Consider the following 16744-nt stretch of genomic DNA (forward strand, 5'->3'; position numbering starts at 1 on the left):
CCCCCCCCTTTGGAAGAGCACTTATTATTTGTAAAACTTTGTTAGGCATATAGTATTTTGGAGCATAATTTTATTATTTGTGTTTTAAAAATGAATTTAGTTTTTAATTTTGCTAGAGGACATGTCTTCCCTGGAGAGAGACAGAGAGAAAGGGAAACAGAGAAAGCACTTCCTCCCCGGGGCATGGTAATGCTGCAAACCATTCTCAATTTCTCCCTCCTTTTAAGATTTTGGCCACACATGCACATGTGCCCGCTGTGTCTTTCAAGCTGCTGGGTTTGGGACTCAACCACGTGGTCACCTATGTGGGATCCAGCCACCCCAAACACCAGGCCATGAGCTGGCCCCCATTTATATTATTGTGAAGCTCTATATTTGAATTTTCTTTACTTTGGTCATATGTTTATTTGAAGTTCTTCATTTAGAGCAGACACACTGTTTTTAACATAATTCCTATGAGAAAATAATAAGTTATATTGAGGAAGAAACATCTGACTTCCCACCAGCGAATGAATTCATCTTCATTTTGGTTTGACTTGACACATTACAGGAAACTATGAATAACTGAAATTTTTCTATGTTAATTAAGATGCAAGTAATATAAGACCTTTCTAAAAGTAGCTTAAACAGTAAGAAGAATATCTTTTCACCTGCAAGGAAGTTTGTAGCATGAGCAGTTAAATAGTTGTCATGATGATCTTTTTTTTTTTTTTTTTTTTTTAGACAGAGTTTTTTGCTATAAGACATATGCACTTGCTGGAGAGATACAGAAAGACAGAGAGACAGAAAACAAGAAACCACACACACACACACACACGCACACACACCAGGGGGCATGGCCACACCACAGCACCTTCTCTTCCATTCTCCTATCAGGGTTTTTTGGTCACACTTGCACACACACCTGGTGTGAGTCTCACCGGGTCTAGGACTCAAACTACAGTTGACTACAGGGGAGTCCAGCGACATAACCACTATACCATCTACTGGTCCTCGTGATCTTTTTAAGAACCCATATGGTGGTTTTCATCTTTTTATTCTGCCATCTTAAGTGTCTGGAGATGTCACTCTTCATGGTTGCGAGATGACCGTCTTCCCCTGCTATTTTTTCCATTCAAAGGCCCTGTGGCTTAAGTGGGATGAGTGAGGGAGAGTCAGAGGAGATGAGGTGGGAAGGGGAAGCCACTTGACGGTTTTGAGGAGAAAAGGAACCCAGTGTACCATTTTAACAGAATCACTTTGGCAGTTAAGTAGACCAAAAGTGCATTAAGAATAGGAGCAAGGAAACCAGTTGAGAGGCTATTGTCATAATCCAGGAGAGATGAAAATGACTTGACTAGGGGACAGTAAGAAGTAGGTAGATTCTGGATAGTTCCATAGTAAAGCCCACAGAATTTGCTGACTAATTGACTATGTGATATAAGAGGGAGAAAGGCATCTGGGATGGCATTCCAAATTTGGTTCTGAAAAAATTGAAAGAATAGGGACCAGCAGTTAGTGTAATGGCTATGTCACTGGACTCCCATGTAGTCGACCATGGTTCGCGTCCCAGACCTGGTGGCTTAAAACTCACGCTGGGCGCGTGTGCGTGCGTGCCCAAGATTCCAAGAGGAGAATGGAGGAGAAGGGATTGCGGTGTGACCATCCCCCCTGGGGGTGATTTTTCGCTTTCTGTTTCTCTACCTATCTCAGTCTGTCTGGCGAGCGCACGCGCCCTATAGCAAAAACCTCTCAAAAAAAAAAAAAGGAAAGAATAGATGTGATATCATATGAGATTAAAAAGAACAGGGCATCAGTTACTGGCATGTTAAATTTGACATGTGGGCTACTTTATGTTGTGATTGTTAAAGTAGCTAGATAAGTCCCAAACCCAGCAGCTTGAGAGACATGCTGTGTGTGTGTGTGTGTGTGTGTGTGTGTGTGTGTGTGTTTGTATACGCATGTGCATCCACATGCCCAAAATCCGAAAAGGAGGGAGAAATTGAGGAGAAGGGATTGTGGCTATTTCCTCAGGGGGTGCTTTCTCACTCCCTCTCTAGAGTATATATGCCCACTGGCAAAATACAAAAAAATAGAGACGCTTATAGTATTTAGTTACTGACTTGCTAAATTGGAGATGCTAGCAGACATCCAGATGGAGATGTCAAGCAGTTGTTTATAGAAGTGTTTTTCAAAAGATGGACTGTTACAAAACTTTGCCATTAATAGGAAATGACTTTTAAAATAAAATAAAATAAAAAATAACAATGAAGAAAAAATAGGAAATTGAGAAATCAAGTGTTGTATAGGGGAATATTTTATGTTCCATTGATCAAATGCAGGGAAATAATGGAAGTAATTTTAAAATGGAGTAATTAAAGAAACATGTATACACTGAACATAAGTTTAGTACCTATTTTATTGTAGTCTTAAAATTTACATTAAATTATATAAAATTTACATAAAAATTTCATAAAATTACATGAAATATTCTTTGAATCAATACATTATTTTTGAAGCCTTAAACCTTGTGAAATACACAAAAAAGAGATGTACTACAAATATGTTTTTTTGGAAGAGGAATTAGTCCAGGTTATTTCTTAAGGGTTAAGAGTTGCAAGACTTGGGAACCAGCAGTTAGCGTAATGGCTATGTCATTGGACTCCCACGTAGTCGACCGCGGTTCACATCCTGGACCCGGTGACTTAAAACTCACGCTGGGCGCGTGTGCGTGCGTGCCCAAGATCCTGAGGGGAGAATGGAGGAGAAGGGATTGCGGCGGCGTGACCATTCCCCCTGGGGGGTGATTTCTCGCTTTCTGTCTCTATGTCTCTGTCTGTCTGGCGAGCGCACGTGCCCTATAGCAAAACCTCTCAAAAAAAAAAAAAAGTTGCAAGACTATAACACATCACTAAGATGTTCCGTCTGTGTGCATTAAATGAAAAGGTAAGAACACCTTGTAAAGTACCTTTGCATGGTAGGTACACAGGCAATACTTATGTAGAAAACTTAATTTAGAACACTTCTGACATTTAAAACACTTTAAAAAATATATTATTGCTTAATAATATATGCCATACCTATAATGCAAGGTTGTTGAGAAAATTGAATTGTAGCTGTTTACTCTGATAAAAATACTATATAATCAGTATAAGGGACTATTTATTGGCTAAAGGAATTTTGCTCTTTAAAATGTATTAGGCATTTCTCATCATACTTTTGGCCAATCATGGTGACTAGATGACTAATAGCCTAACTAACTAACTAGAGACATTAGATTTGGAGGATTATTTAGGTTTTTAAGACTCTGAGATGTATTGAATTGCTCCAGTGTATCTGATTTTTCATGTTAAGTAATTCTGTAAAATGACCATCTCCCCTGAGACATCTCTGAAGTTTTCAGTAACTAAGTAAACACTTATGTTACTTTTATTTGAGAATAGAGTGATGTTAGATAAAAATTAACCTCATTCTTTGATTGATCAAGCTATACGTTTTTATCTCCAAGTGTGCTTTCAAGTTATTTTGAGTGTATCTTTTCATACACTCGTGTTTTTGTTTTTACAAAAAGGGAGTAAAGAAAATCTGTTGCCGAGCAGTTGGCATTTGTTCATGTGTGAAAAATGATTAAGATATTATGTAAATAAAGATTTTTATCAAAGTAAAGCTCTGATTTGCCACAATATAGCAGCTATTTTTCTTTTTATTGTATAACACTTGGTGTAAATAGGCATGTATTTGAATTATGAGGCAAGTACTAAAATGGTCTTCCAGGAGCCTATCTCCAAACATGGAGTAAGAACTTAACTTACAAGCATTGCTGCCGTCAGCGTTCGTTCATGAGTGTTCTCATGCACATGCGCAAGACTAGAATTGTAGGGAAGGTTCAAGTCCATGAAGTAATGAGACGTTTCGCAGAGTCTCAGGATGAGTTCATGTTTTTCTAGTGATGCATCAGAAGCATCCATTGAGCCATATCATTGCCAGGTCTTGGAATTGTCAGGCTTCTTAACTATTCCCAATTGAGTGGATGCAAAATAGCATGTCGTTGTGGTCTTAACTTGCTCTTCTATGATGGCTAGTGAGGTTGAATATATTTTTGTGTGATTATTCATAATAGGTATAGTCTTTCATGAGATAATTTTTCATGTCTTTTGGTTTGTATATACTTAAAATTGTGTATTAGCTACATTTATGTTTTAATGTTTTTAATTTTAAAATAACAGATACAAAAAAGTTACAGATACATATGGGGGGAAGTTTCTTCTCTAAAGGTTTTGATTCCTCATCACCTATGAATAAACAAGTTTCTGTTTCCTATGAAGAAAAAGGACATTGTCCTGTAAGTCACAACAAAACCATGAAATGATTGTACCTCACTGCTCTCTTTTTTTTTTTTTTTTTTTTTTTTTTTTTTTTTTTTGAGAGATTTTGACTACAGGCCACATGCTTTTTGCCAGAGAGACAGAGAAAAAGCATCCCCAGAGGGGATGGCCTCACTGCAGTCCCTTTTCCATTCTCTTTTCGGGACTTTGGACACGCAGGCACAGTTTCCCAGCATGAGTTTCAAGTTGCCGAGTCCGGGACTCAAACAGTGGTCAGCCATGTGCAAGTCCAGTATCTTAATCACTACATTTCTTGCTGGCCCCTACCTAACTACTCTTTAACCCTCAGATCTCATTCAGGTTTCCAAGTTGTCCCAGTAACGTCCATTGTAGCCAAAGGATTCAGTTTAGAATCACACCTTGAGTTTTAACGTGTCACATCTTTTTAGTCTCATTTAGTCTGAAACAGTTCTTTACTTTCCATTTGACTTTGAAGACATTGGCTCTTTTGAAGACTGTATATATAGGCCAATTGTTATCTTCAGGGTTATCTGCTATTTCCTTATGATTAGATCTGTGTTATGAGTAGTCGGCAGCTATGTCACAGAAGTAATGTTGTGTCTTCTCTGCCTTTTATCAGCACACAATTTCATTTTGATGAGTTGCTATGGATGGTCACTTGGATTACCCAACTAAAGTGGGTCTACCAGCTTTTTACTATGAAATTACTCATTTCTCTCTATAATTAATAATTATTTAGTGGCAATACTTTGAATCTGTAAACATCCCTTTTCTTTTTTTTTTCCCCACATGAAAGTTTTTTAGTTTATTAATCCTATCATGAAAAATCCGCATAATCACCGCAGATAGTCTTTGCAGAATCTTTTCTCCTTCGACTTTTTGCCAGCACCAACATTGGCCTTTGCAGTCCCTGACTGTCTGCATCCTGTTCTTGCATTCCTTTCGCTGTAAATGTTCAGTTTGATGATTTTGAGTCAGTTTATTCAGATGTACAACCATCACCACAGTCCAGATTTAGAACATTTTTATCAATCCAAAGAGCTCCTCTATACCCATTAGCAATCTTTGCTCCTGTCTCCTGCTCTAGGAGGTAATTAGCTTTCTCTACCTACAATTTAGCTTTTCTAGACATTTCCTATGTAAATTAGATCATACATTACAGCTGTCTTTTGTATTTTAGCTTCTTGCAGCAAACATTCCTTCTGAGGTACATCCTTGTTCTCTGAATTACTAGTTTATTCATTTTAATTAATTAATTTATTTTAATTTGACCAGAAAGTGACACAGAGAGAGAGGGAGAAAGTGAGAAAGTAAGCCGCCAGGTCCGGTACTCGAATTATGGTTGGCCATGTCGGAGTGTGCAGTGCCTTAACCACCACGCCACCTGCTGGTCCCACTAGTTTATTTATTTTTTATTTTATTTTTTTAATTAAAATTATTTTATTTAACTTTATTTTTTATTATTATCATTATTATTTTCCAGTTTGATCAGAGAGAGACAGAGAGAGAGAGATAGGAAGTGAGAAAGCAAGCCATCAGGTCCGAGACTTGAACCGTGGTTGGCCATGAGGGAGTCCAGCGCCTTTAACCATCATGCCACTTGCTGGCCCCCCCAACTAGTTTATTTTTAAAATGTGTTTTTGGGTTACGACTTTGCTTTTATTTTAGAGAATTATTTAATTTTATTTATTGTTATTATTAATTTTTTTTTTTTAATTCACCGGAGAGCAACAGAGAGAAAGGGAAGATGAGAAAGCAATCCACCTGGTCTGGAACTTGAACCGTAGTCAGCCACATGGGAGACTAGTGTCTTAACCACTATGCCACCTACTGGCATCAGGTACCACTTTATGTTTATCATTACAATTTGATGGCTATTTGGATTGTGTGCAATTTTTGGCTTTTTATGATTGCTGCTGATGTCACCTTTACATATATTCTTTGTATGGACATACATTTTCATTTTTCTTATTTAGGTACCCAGGTGTGAAATTGTTGGGACATTGCAGGTGTATACTTAATGTATGTGTGTGTGTTTTACATTTTAAGATGCCAAACTGTTTTCCAATTTCTCCCTGTACTTCCCAGTCTTTGATATTTTTCAGTCTTTTTAAAAAAAAAAGTTGTAGTATCCTAGTATGTAGTGGAATCTCATTCTTCAATGGGTAATGATGATGAGCACCTAATTGTATGTTTGCTAAGCATGTTGTGTCTTCTTCAATAAAGTACCGTTACATCTTTAGTTTTTGCTTTTTTGTTTGTTTACTGTTCTTTAAAATACTATGTCTTGCTGTGTTGGATCCTCCTGCCTCAGACTCCTGAGTAGCTGAGACCACAGGCTTGTGTCCTAGGTCTTTCTGTGATATCCAGGATGTCTTCAAGCTCAAAACCCTCCTTCTCTGCCTCCAAGTCACGAGGAGTACAGGAACACACTGCTGTGCCCAGCCTTGTTTAACCTTTTTTGTTTTTTAAAGAGGTTTTTGCTATAGGGCACATGCGCTCGCCAGAAAAGACAGAGACAGAGAGACAGAAAGCAAGAGATCACCCCCCAGCGGGGATGGCCACACCACAATCCCTTCTCCATTCTCTGCTCGGGATCTTGGACACGCACTCACACGTGCCCGATGTGAGTTTAAGCCACCTGGTCCAGGACTCAAACCACGGTCAACTACATGGAAGTCCAGCAACATAGTCGTTAAGCCAACTGCTAGTCTCTGTTTAATATATTTTTAAAAATTGGTTGGTTTATCTTTTTATTCTTGATTTCTAATGGTTTCAGTATAGGTACTATTTCTTTATCATGTATGATTTATAAATATTTTCTCCCATTCTGGAGCTTATGTTTTAATTTAACTGGTTTCTTTTGAAGAATATGATAAACTTTACTTTTTCAGTTTTTTTTTTTTAAATCGTGCTTTTATTGGTCATGGTTAAGGTATCTTCCTAACTTAAATATTTTCCTGACATCACAAGATTTTCTCTTATTCTTTCTTCTAATAGATTTGTTTTACTTTTTATAATTCAGACTATGACCCATTTTGAGTTATTTTTTTTATGTTGTGAGGTAAAGGTTTATACTTATATATATATGTTTGTTTTTGTGTGTGGATATCTGAGTGTTCCAGCACCATTTATTGAAAAGACTATTCTTATTCTTGTGGCACATTTGTTGAAAATCAAATGCTCATAAATGTGAACCTTTATTTTGGATTCTCTATGTCGGCACCACACTATGTTGGTTACTATATAGGTTTATAGTAAATTTTCAAAATAGGTTGCTTTAAGTTCTGACACTTTCAGTTTTTATGTTTCATTAAAAATTCTTTTGGACATTGTTGGTTTTTTTATACTTGCGTATATACCTTAGGACAAATTTCTACAAACAATTATTATGGAAATTGGTAGATCAGTTTGAGGAAAATTGACATCCTAGCAATATTGAATCTACCAATCAATTCAGTTTTTGCTCCGGTAAACAAAGATCATGGAATATATTTTCACGTAGAACTTTTTTACTATCTCTCAAGGATGTTTTACAGTTTTACTCAAACTATTTGTTTTTGTAGTTTTGTCACATTGTTTTTATAAAAAATAATTATTTACTTAATTTTATTTATTATTATTATTATTTAATTTGCTATAGGGCTTGTGTGCTCACCAGATAGAGACAGAAAGAGAGAAAGAGAGAGAAAGGGGAGGTGAGAAAGCAGGCCGTCTGGTGGGACTCAAACCGCCATTGGCCATATAGAAGTCCAGTGCCTTAACCACTACACCACCTGCTGGCCCTGTCACGTTTATTCCTTAATCTTTTATTCTGTTTACTACTATTTTTTTGTTTTGTTTTGTTTACTACTATTATGGGTGAATGGAATTCATTTTGGGATTGGTGGTAGTACTAATAAATGTATTTGATTTTTGTTTATAGATCTTTTCATATACCTTTATATACAAACTTTCTTATTAATATTAGTAATTTTTTTGTAGATCCCTTAGGATTGTCAACACACAAGATCATGTCACCTGCATATAAGGATAATTTTAATGTCTTTTCCAATCTATTTGTCTTTATATTTCTTGCTTTATTGCACTGAGAAGACCTCAGACATCTTTGCCTTTTTTTCAGTTGGGTGAGATAGGGTAGTGAGCATTTAGTATTTTACCACTAGTACGATGTTAGTTGGAGGCACTTAGAATGGATGGGTTATTTTAACATTGAAAAAATAATGTATTTTTAATAGAATAATCTTACATGTCATTAAAAGGCAAAACCCACATGATTAAACAGATACACACAAAAAAAGCATTTGACAAAATCCTACACAATAGTGGTTAAAGCAAATGAACAAGCTACAAGCTCAAAAACTATGCATGGAAGGGAATGAAAAACCTATAGCTTGGGACCAGCAGTTGTCGTAATGGCTATGTCGCTGGACTCCCATGTAGTTGACCGCATTTCGAGTCCTGGACCCGGTGGCTTACACTGACGCTGGGCATGTATGCGTGCGTGCTCAAGATCCTAAGAGGAGAATGGAAGAGAAGGGATTGTGGCATGACCATTCCTCCTGGGGGGGTGGGGGTGGTGGTTTCTTGCTTTCTGTCTCTTTTCTCCCTCTCTCTCTGTCTTTTTGGCGAGTGCACGTGCCCTATAGCGAAAATCTCTCCAAAAAAAGAAGAACCTATAGCCAATATCATAATTAACAGTGAAATGCTGAATGTTTTTCCTTTAACATCTGAGGACAAAGCATGGATGTCTTCTTTCACCACTTCTGTTAAGCCCCAGACTGGAAGTTCTAGCGATCTTTCTTCTCTTTGCAATATTTATACAGCTTACCTTCAGAATATGTGGAAAATATTAGGAGTAAAGAACCCCAAACTTCTTTTCCTGCCATCTAGAATTAATCAGTGTGAGCATCATGGTCTCTTCCAGGATTTTGTGTGCATATATATTGTGTAGTAACCACTATTTTGAAAAAGAAATTTGAGATCATATTTTTATGGCCATTACTCCGACCTCATTTCTTACAATTTCCTAACTTGTTTATTGTAACCTACTTGGTTATCTTTTATGTTTCATGGCCTTTTGCCATGACCATTCTTCCTGTTGAAATTCTCTTCACTTTATTCTCTGTATGACTAGGGCCTTTGGGTTATTTCAGTATCAGCTTAAATGTCATTTCCTCGGAGAAATTTTTCCTTATCACTTAATGTAGAATAACTCCCTCCCAACTTCTTGCTTTCTTTGAACTCCTCAGTATTATTTATTTTCTGTTTTCCTGTTTCTTCTTTTTCCCGTAGGGGCTGTGTTTATGTTGTAATGCCAGCGTTTAGTATAGGGCCTAGCCTTCTAGTTTGTTTGGATATTTCTTCAACTCAAATGAATAGTATCTTCTTTCTAAGCATCATGTTCTGATCTTTTTACCATGTCATTAAATACTCTTTGGAAACATGTAATTTAATTATTGCATAATATTCCATAACACAATTATGATAAAGTTCCTTAAACATTTTTGGATTACTTAACGTATTTCCCATTGTCATAATTTAAAACACATTTAATGCATTCAATTTTTTTACTTGAGTTTAAGGCTGATTTACCAATTTGTTAAAGCAAACCTAATACCAGTTTGTGAGAGTAGTGTAATTCTATATTACAGTGTAATTCTATATTATTTTTTATTAATTTTTATTGTTCAAATATTTTACTGGGACCAGCAGGTGGTGTGGTGATTAAGGTGCTAGACACTCCCACATGGCCGACCATGGTTCAAGTCCTGGACCTTGGTGGCTTGCTTTCTCACTTTCCGTCTTTCTCGGTCTGTATCTCTCTGGTCAAACTAAAAATAAACGAATGAATAAATTTAAAAAAATATTATTTTACCTTTCATGTGGTCACATATTTAGCTCAAAAGGAATGTAACAGTGCTTTCACAGAGACCAGCTATTAAAATAAATAACTCTAGAGTGTGGCAAATTACCAGGCACAAACTGTAGGCTTGGATTTTTTTTTTTATTTTTTTATTTTTTTTTTGCCATTGGGCACATGTGTTCACCAGAGACAGTCAGAGTGAGAAAGAGAAAAAAGTGAGAAATCACCCCCCCAGAGGGGATGGCCACATCACAGTCACTCTCTTCCGTTCTCCTCTTGCGATTTTGGGCGAGAATGCATACACGGTGTGATTTTTCAAGTCATCAGGTCCAGGCCTCCAACTGTGGTCAGCCATGTGGGAATCTAGAGCCTTAACTACCTCATCACCTGCTGGTCCCAGGCTTGGATTATATTAACTCCTTACATGGCAAATGCCTGCTCTCACCCTCTGTTTCACTTTGTGATTTGAGGTAACGTAAACTCACCTTAAGTTTCTTACCTAAAAATTGTTGTTAGTGATAGCCACCTCATGGATTTTATTTTTAAAGGGTCATGTATGTAAAAGACTTAGCATTGTGTTTGAGGCATAAGAAGTGCCATACGTGTTAGCTATGGATACCTGTTAACTTCTTGGGATCCTCACAAGTGGGACAGAGTAGGAGCATGGTGTTCTTTTCATCTCAAGGCATCCTCAGCAATATTCATCCTCAGCATATTGAACAACTTGTTGATGTTTCTTTAAAGTTATTTTCACTCTTATCAGGGGTTGGAGTTTTCATCATAGAATATGTCTGTTTGGGAACTCTTTCTTGTGTGTGTGTCTATATTCAGATAGATTTAACCCCAAAGATTGTTTTGTTTTGTTACATTTTTAGATTTTTGGTCATAGGATGTGTGTAGTTGTGGGGAGTGAGACAGAGAGAGGGAAAATAAGAAATCACCCTCCAGGAGGGATGGACACTCATGTACTCACAGGTTCCTAGCGTGATATTTAAGCCGCCCGGTCTGGAACTTGAACAGCAGTTGGCCACGTGAGAGTCCAGCACTTTAATCGCTATACCACAGACAGGGACCCCTGGCAGTCTGGATAGGCCACAGTTTTTCCCCAGCCTTTCAGCCAGCCAATATGGTGGCATGTCCTGCATTTTCAGGTTTACCTGAGAGCCCGACCCTGGACCTTCCCATATAGCTCCAGTGTCACACGTTGGCACCTTGCTACCTGCCCACTGCGACTGGGCCATATGAGGGTCTTCAGAAAGTTTATGGGAAAATGTGTATTCTGAAAAAACTAGGCATGGAATGGACTTCACATTTTTTTGAACCAAAGTCAACTTGTACGTTTATTCCATTTTTCCACAAACTTTTTGAATTTCACGTATAGTTGCAGACTTTAATATAGTGATGATTACTTTTTTTTTTTTTTGGAGAGGTTTTTGCTATAGGGCGCGTGTGCTCGCCAGACAGACAGAGACAGAGAGACAGAAAGTGAGAAATCACCCCCCAGGGGGGATGGTCATGCCGCAATCCCTTCTCCTCCATTCTCCTCTCGGGATTTTGGGCATGCATGCACACACGCCCGGCGTGAGTTTTAAGCCACCAGGTCCGGGACACGAACCGCGGTCGACTACGTGGGAGTCCAGCGACATAGCCATTACGCTAACTGCCGGTTCCCGTGATGATTACTTTCTTGTTCCAACTTGAAAATAAAAGGTAATTTTTTTTTTTTTTTTTTCAAAAAGGAAAGAAATATGGCCAAAAATTGAACTATTGAGATCTAAAACACAGGTTTGATAAGCAATGTTGCCAAGAAGCAAGAAGGTATTGCCTTGGGTATATCTCTGAAGGTGGGGATTAATTAAAATTCCTATTTTAATGGCTAGTCATATTATGCTGTAATATACCATAAGTTATTTATTTAACTTGTTCCAGTATTTTTTTTTTTTTTGAGAGGTTTTTGCTATAGGGCGAATGTACTTGCCAGACAGACAGAGACAGAGAGACAGAAAGTGAGAAATCACCCCCCAGGGGGGATGGCCATGCCGCAATCCCTTCTCCTCCATTCTCCTCTCGGGATTTTGGGCATGCATGCACACACGCCCGGCGTGAGTTTTAAGCCACCGGGTCTGGGACGCGAACCGCGCACAGTAGACCACGTGGGAGTCCAGCAACATAGCCATTATGCTAACTGCTGGTCCCAATTGTTCCAGTTTTTTAAAAAATGTGTTACTTAATGGCTATTTCAATTAATTTTTCTATTAAAAATAATATATATAGGGGCCAGGTGGTGGTTGAGGTGGTGGTATGGTATGGTGGTTGAGGCACTAGACTCCCACATGGCCAACTGTGGTTCAAGGCCTGCCCCTGGTGGCTTGAAACTCATGCTGGAGGGTGTAAATGTGTGCCCAAAATCCTGAGAGGAGAAAGGAGGAGAAGAAATTGAGATGTGGCCACCCCTTCCTGGGGGGGGAAGGGGGTAAGTGACTTCTCACTTTCTCATTCTCAGTCTCTCCCCAAAGCACATGCTCTCTACAACAACAACAACAAAAATAACTTAAAAAAACAGAAAGTAATATATATAGTAAATATCCTTATGGCTAAATATTTGTACACATCCTTTGTGGTTTGTTTTTGTTTTTGTCTTTCTTTGGGAGAAAAACTTTTCCCTAGGCCTGAAATTGCTGCATCAAAATACTTAATAGCATTTCAAGACATTTGCTTTTTTTTTCCCAGACTTACTTAGATGTAATTGATGTATAATAAACTTGCGCATATTTAAATTGTGCTGTTTGAGAAATGTTGATATATGTGTAAACCCTTAAAACCACCACCACTATTAAGATAACACTGGTTTCCAATCCCTCCCTTCTCCAGCCTCCTTCCCCAGGTAACCCCACTGATCTGTTTTCTTCACAGTAGATCAATTTGCATCTTCTATAATTTTATTCAAATAATATCACCCACAGTAGGTTTCTTTTTGTTTGAGTTCTTGCACTCAGAATTATTATTTTGAAATTCATCCCTGTTTATTACTATATATATCAACACCGGATTCTACTGTTACTGAGTAATAAAATTACATTGTATGGATGCAGTTATATTGTATGGATATATTATAATTCATTCATCTATTGATGAGCATTTGTGTTTTTGGCTGTTAAGAATAAATCTGGTTTGTACATTGGTATATAAGTCTTTGCTTGCATGGTCATAAGACAGTTGGTGTTTATTACCTGACTTGTACTACGTAGTTTTATTTTGAAAATGTCTTATATGAGAACAACTCTAGTTGTTCTTCCTTTTTGTTTTTCTTCTTTTTTTTGGAAATACACCTTTAGGAGTGTTTAGAATTCTTGGAATGTTACTTAACTGAATGAAATTGCCAGAGCACTTAAGAAATTTAAAATTAATAGAGGTTCATAAGCACACCCTAGCAACTATAAACATTTTTGCCAGTTTATTTTGTCGAAGCATCTACTTTTACCAGTTAAGTAAATGTATTAGGTCATTGGGAAAGTCATGACATATTACTGTGTTTTTTATGTAAAAATGCCTCATGACTTTCCTGACAACCCGATCTTATCTGGAAACCAAGGATAGATGGCTTTCTTTAATGAGTTAGTTATCATAAACAATTTATATTCTTTGTCAAATAACTAGTTCTTTATTGAACTTGAGCAAGAGAAGGTACTGGGGTAAGTTTAGGATTCACAGAAGATATTCCATATTTTAATTTAGAATAGGTGCCAAACGATCTTTTTTCTCTCCTTAAGATGCACACTTGACTGAAGGAGGACCGGGGAATCTGAAGACTCTAGATGACATCAGAGCTACTTTCCAACAGCCTTCTCAATTTTCCTTCTCAGAAAGCAGAGGCTCAAACCAGGAAGCGAGTGGTGAGAATATTTTTTCTGAGTTCTTAAGGCTTAATCATTATTACTTCAATATATTTCATTTCTTTCTCAGATATAAATTAACTTATACACACCCACTGTGTATTATGTATTTTATATGTATAAACTATTTTATTAGGCAGTCTGTTTATAATGAATATGATATAGTCCAACCTTTAAGGAATTTACAAAAAGAATAAATGTAGGTAAATGTAACTTAACAGTTAGATAAAATACCACAAGAAGAAAAATACCTTGAAGATTCCGTGTTCAGATTACTTCTGCAGAGAGACAGAAAAGCTTGAGAGAAGTATGTGTGTTAATGAAACTTAATCTGTGTTTATGAAAAACCAGTAGAAAATGGACAGTTAATATAAAACCTGACATGGCACTTCGATTTCAGATCAAATGTTAACTGCTTTTTCTTGAGGACGAATAGAAGCATGTTTGATGCTCTGGGTTTATTATAATATAGGTCAGCAATTACTTTTGGAATTATGTGAAATGATTGCCTCTTTCAAAGCATTTCTGAGAAAAGAAAAACAATTGTATTAAATTAACACAAGTAGGTGGCAGTACAATGGAAGTTGAAAGTCTGAAAGTTGAGTGGGTAATTCTGTTTAGAGTCACGTGTTGCCGTGCCACAACCTAAGCAAAATGTACATGTCTTAAGCCGTTGGACTTTAGACTGCAAATTCCTAGAGATACACAATCCTAATAACTGGGAAAAGGCACAGTAATTGATTATTGTGCTCATAATTAGTTGTAAAGATTTTACTTTCATGTAGGTAACTGAAAACACCATCAGGAGAAAAAGCAGATAGAGCAGTCTCAAATTGACAGCGTTTTAGTTGACCATAATGTTTGAAAAAGGGCAAGCAACTTTGAACCAAATTTGTTCTTTACCTGTAGGCAGAATCTGATTGTCACAGTGATAATACTAACTCCTTTGTCTTTAATATTCTGATTATATTCAGAAAACCTAATGATGAAGTCGTTTTAATCTTGCTTGCTTACTTAAGTGCTTATCTTTCTTTATAATTTCACCAAGGAAATCTTGAAAAATAGTATTTTTTTAAAAAGACTGAAGTTTACCTTTATCTTTGATGAAATATAGTAGATATTGAACCCTCTCTCTCAACTTGTAATTTTGAGGAAAAAAACATAACCGTTCATATTCCTGTGACCCCCATGATGTAATAATTAGTTTGTCTTTAATTTGTCAGCACCCTTGTTTTCCCAAGTAACCAGAACAGTAAGCAACAATCACTCTGACAATTAGATAAGTCGTAGATAGCATCCGGTAAATATACATAGCCAAGAAGTTGTTCTTAGAACATTATGAAGTTTAGCTCTTTCTTCCAGATTAAAAACAAAATTATTTAGAATGCACAGCAAACAATTTTGAAAACAAAAGATGATAAGTTTTTATAAGTATCTTTTACTTATAATTAAGATGTTCCAGTATTTTAAATTGAGTATGTGAAGCTGTATGTTTTCAAAAACATTTTGCTAACCAGTTCTTTATTTTTTTGAGTGAGGATCGCATGGTCAAATAAGCTTTGGAGATGCTGGGCAAAACATATAATGTCTTTTCAGTAGTCCTTCATTAGCCAGTGAATTGTCTCTCCAAAAAGCGAATGTGGTGTGTGACTGTAGAAACTAGTGTTTGACCAGGTGAAGACTCTGAAATAATGTAGTTCTGAGATTTTAGTATACTTTTACATGCGGTCTTACTAACAGCCCAGTCATGTAATATTTTTCTGAGTATACTAATATCCTTTTGAATGAAAGTCTAAAGAGGACTATTGGAAAGAAAAAAGAAAAGAATTCTATTAATCGAATATTATGGGCCAAATGGAGCATGAAATGTCCATAAAGCTTTTTAGTGTCTTAGACTACATTTCCCATGCTCACTTGTTAGCTCCCTCTTTTGAAAGAAAGGCAGTCATTCCATTATAGTAAGGGACAACACAAATTCACCCTTTCTTGTACTTGTAGGACTCCATGTTTTCTGTGCTCTATTCATCTCAGTGCATAACATTTACTAGCTAATTTTGATAACAGTGATACAAAAATAGTATCATGGTTATAATGAGATAACTGATCATACATTTAATCAATAGAAAATTATTTATAATGCACAGTGAACAACTTTGAATACAAAAATGGATTATTAGTATTGATTTAAAAAAAATTTTTTTACCTATGATTAGGATGTTTCAAGATTTCTAAATGAGCATGTAATTTTGTGTTTTCAAAAACATACTTCGTTAAATAGTTCTTCCTTTTTTTAATGAGAGTCCCATGGTCAAACATACTATTTTCCCCACTAACTGGAATTATTATTGTTATATGTCGTGATTCTAAACTATAAAGAGTTATTATACGTTTTTCCTAGTTTGACTTAATGTTAATGATTATTTTAAGAGCTGTCTTGAGGATGAAAATTTTATGTCAGCCATTGAAATGTGTGTATCTTTTGTAAAGATGCAGAAATGGCCTTTGATTTGGCTGTTTCTGAGAGGTTGAACTATCAGGTTGGTCAAGTAGGCTATGTACATATGGAATGCCTTCCCCCAACTTCATAGGACACTCGCGAAAGTAGCATAAGAAATAACACTTTGTAAAAAGTGTTTAAACTTCACCAAGTTTTCAGCAGG

At 36.6% G+C, this 16744-nt stretch overlaps 1 protein-coding gene across 2 annotated transcripts in view; it reads left to right on the forward strand.

The window, feature by feature from the left end:
* The window catches only part of NRIP1 (nuclear receptor interacting protein 1), a 77726-nt gene that overhangs the window by 15759 nt on the left and 45223 nt on the right, over window positions 1-16744 (forward strand). The window contains exon 2 of one of the 2 annotated variants that reach the window (XM_014589800.2): window positions 13962-14084. The exons of the other annotated variant lie outside the window; for it this stretch is intronic. The gene's annotated coding sequence lies outside the window, so the exon portion shown is untranslated. The remainder of the gene's footprint in view (window positions 1-13961; window positions 14085-16744) is intronic. 2 annotated transcript variants of the gene reach the window in all.

Source organism: Tupaia chinensis, unplaced genomic scaffold, assembly GCF_000334495.1.
Source record: "Tupaia chinensis unplaced genomic scaffold, TupChi_1.0 Scaffold000382_1, whole genome shotgun sequence".
NCBI lineage: Eukaryota > Metazoa > Chordata > Mammalia > Scandentia > Tupaiidae > Tupaia > Tupaia belangeri.